Here is a 3,420-nt window from a genome sequence, read left to right as displayed (position 1 = left end):
GTGTCTAACTGGATGTGCTCTCTTCATCCTCTGACATGGGAGCTGGCTCGGAGCTCGTCTGCTTAGCTGTGCGGTTCCTGGACGGTGCCTTCTTTTACAGTTGCCTTTTGTATCTATGCTTCTTTTTCTATGTCTACTTCTGTCTCCTTGAACCCCAGTGGGCCTCAGCAGATGGCCGCTCACACTGAGCCTGGTTCTGCTGGTTTATTCCTGGTTAACTGGAGTTTTCCACTCCACTGTAGCTACAAAAGCATGGTTAGTATGAGAGATAGCTAAAGAGTCAATTAGATGATGCAATCAGTTGGTTTTTCTTAGATAGAAAACTTTTAATCAATTTGGCTGTATAATTGATTGAATTATAAAGTGCCTTGTGATGACATGTTTTGTGAATTGGCGCTGTATAAATACATTGAACTGAATTGAATTAAAGCCCAAATGTTATATATACACACATAGCATCCTAATCTAAATAATTTATATTGTAAGTCTCCTTAATCAGTAGATATTGATAAATAATAACAAAGTCACCTGAATAACTTTTCCGTTAAAACAGAACTATTTATTGGTTTGACAAAGGTTTACATGTCATATTACAGTGAGCTTAATGAATAGGATACTCTCAAATGGTGATAAAAAGAATTAGGAATGCAAATAATAACATTACACAATTAGCAGTTACAGAGCATCTTTGCAGTAGTTATACGATTATTATGAATTATATTACTGAGACATTAATACATCAAGAGAGGATTTTAAAATTGAGAAACTTCCAAATCGTCTTTATGCTTATAATATTCTGGCAGCTAACTAATTTTTTCTAAAACCTGCAGTTTCAACCTTTAATCTCACATTATTTCACAGTTCCGTTTCTTCTTGATGACTTGAGCAGCATTCTCTCTTGCCCTCCTATCATACTCCAACATAATCTCAGACGTTACCCTTTCAGTTTCTATTGCTGTTTGTTCCATAAGGTATCTTCTCAACGCCTCTTTTTCCCTCTCACTCGCCTGAATAATCTCTTCCTTTTGCCTTCTCCATTCTGCTTCTCTTTGCCTCATCTCCCTCTCTCTCTCAGCCTGGTGTTGTGCATTCAATCTTTGCTGAAATACTAGATTATTGAATCTATGTTCCATCTCCTCTTGTTTTTCCTTCTGGATACGTTGTTTCTCAATTTCTTCCAGGTGTTTCTGTTGTTGGTCCTTTATTTCCTTCTTCAATGCCTGATACCTTAGTTCATATTTTCTCTCGAATTCTTCTGTCACTTTACGTAATTCTTCATCTTCCTCTTTCTGGATACGTTTTCTCTCCACTTCAATTGCCCTCTTAGCCTCTTGGAACTTCATCCATTACTTTGAACAATGGTCCTCATCTTCTGGAGCAGTTCAGTGACCTGGGCTTTATTATCTTTTAGCTTATTGTTGAAAACATGATATTGACCGTTACATCTGAACACTAGCTCCTGTAGGCCTTGACTTTTAGACATAAATTTTTCAATGGTGCATTCAAGGCTGTCTCCATGGGTAAAGAGAACCATGCTGTATCTGTCTGCAGCCTTTCCAAAGATTTCTTGGATAATTTGCACTGCTTGTTTTTCTTCGTTTGTGAATCTGCCCACTGATACAACCACCAGAAAGATATGCGGTCCAGGGGCAGCGAAAGAGATGCACTGAGCCAGGGCTGTAGCTATTTGGTCTTCTCCAAACCTGGTGTCAAACAGACCTGGAGTATCAATGACAGCAACCTGCTGTCCATCTACATTGCTGTTAACCATGGAGCAGTCGGTAGTGACTGATTCTGGACTGCAGGCTGACTCAAAGCACTTTCGACCCAGAATGGTGTTTCCAGAACTACTCTTCCCAATTCCAGTCTTCCCCACCAACACAATCCTGAGTTGATCATCGGTTGTAGAGTTTAAACCTGTTAAGAAGGATTCAATTTGAAATAGAATCATTATTCAGAATATTATAGAACTTGAGCATCTGTTTTTCTGTTTTTAAAACTGTGAAATAAGAGGCATTAAGGGAGTAATTGTAAGTAATTAGGATAGCTTTATATATATTTAAAATCAGATATCTATGTACAAACAGTCATGCATCTAAAAGTTACAGTTTTGCAGCTTTAAAGAAGCTGAATTTCACAGTTTCAGATGCTGATCTAGGTCTATACATCCATAGAGTTTACTAAAGTCACATTTTAAACATTTTGATTGGTATGAAACCTTTTGGTCTTCACACGCTTCTTGCAATTGGTAATGTCATGGTTTTGGTTCTGTTTAAGTTTTCTCTTTTGAGTTTTCATTGGTTTTATTTCCATTTTGTGTTATTCTAGTTGTTTTTGGTTGTATTTAAGTTCTTTTGTATTCCTGGTTGCCCTCTAGTGTCATTTAGATAAACTTACCTGTTTTTTTTCTCACTTTTCTTCCTATCTCTGTCCAGGAATACAGGCTGTTTGTGGACATTTCTGGGAAGAAAGAGTTAAAAAAATAATAATAATAATCACCTATATTATTTCAAAATTAAGTGGAGAAGACAAAGTTAAGTTTATGTAAATGTGAAGGATTTGGGTGAGAGTTCAGCATTTATTTAAAAACAGTCATATAAGATAATGTGAAAATACATCCAATTATTCTTTATAGATAAAGATGATAGCAACAAAGCCTGATGTAAATCCAGAATAAAATTAAAGGCTGCCAGGCTTTATGTTTCTGGTTGAAGCATATGGATCTGTATGAGAATAGAGTGGAAGTGTAGTTATCCAAAGCTTACCAGAGTTGTTGGCCCCATTTGGTCCGCCCTGGTGCCTGAACATGATCAGTCAGATAGAGCAATGAACACAGCCCAGCTGCAGTACCTGCCTTTTATACAGTCCGTCTCCTTATGAAAATAAAACTAAAACCTTTGCTACTGTTATGTTTTTATGCCTGACTGGATGGCAATCCAAAGGCTGCACAGGGGCACAGCTTGTAGCAGTGTTATCTTGCAGCAACAAGGTCCCGTGTTCAATTATGGGTCCAGGGTCTTTCTGCATGCAACTTTCATGCTCTCCCATCCATCCTTGATTTCTCTCCAGGTACTCTGCGTTCTTCCTACAAAACAAAAACATTACTGTTAGGTTAATTTGCATCTCGAAGTTTCCCTTATGTGTGTGTGGTTGTGTGTCTGTGTTTCCCTGCAACAGATTGCCTACCCCTGGGCAGGGTACACCGTTGTCCAGGTTGAGGCATACTACTTTGTGGAACAAAATAAAATACTGCAGAGACTGCTAAGACAATTTGCAAAGCAGCTCTGTTCTATAAGAAACAACTTAACTCATATAGAGTTGGCCATAAAGTGCCTCATATGAACCTTAGGTGAAATAACGGTCATCCACATTAGTGTTTTTGAGAATCGGTTCTCTGAATTAGTCTTTTTCATCTAAAAC

At 37.9% G+C, this 3,420-nt stretch overlaps 1 pseudogene; it reads right to left on the bottom strand.

The window, feature by feature from the left end:
- Window positions 1-845: 845 nt before the first annotated feature.
- On the bottom strand, window positions 846-2,797 carry LOC107101609 (annotated as a pseudogene).
- Between the last annotated feature and the right edge of the window lie 623 nt (window positions 2,798-3,420).

This window comes from Cyprinodon variegatus, unplaced genomic scaffold (assembly GCF_000732505.1).
Source record: "Cyprinodon variegatus isolate N-32 unplaced genomic scaffold, C_variegatus-1.0 Scaffold1123, whole genome shotgun sequence".
Lineage (NCBI taxonomy): Eukaryota > Metazoa > Chordata > Actinopteri > Cyprinodontiformes > Cyprinodontidae > Cyprinodon > Cyprinodon variegatus.
Note: the sequence above shows the minus strand (reverse complement) of the source record. Positions and strands in the feature narration are given on the sequence as shown.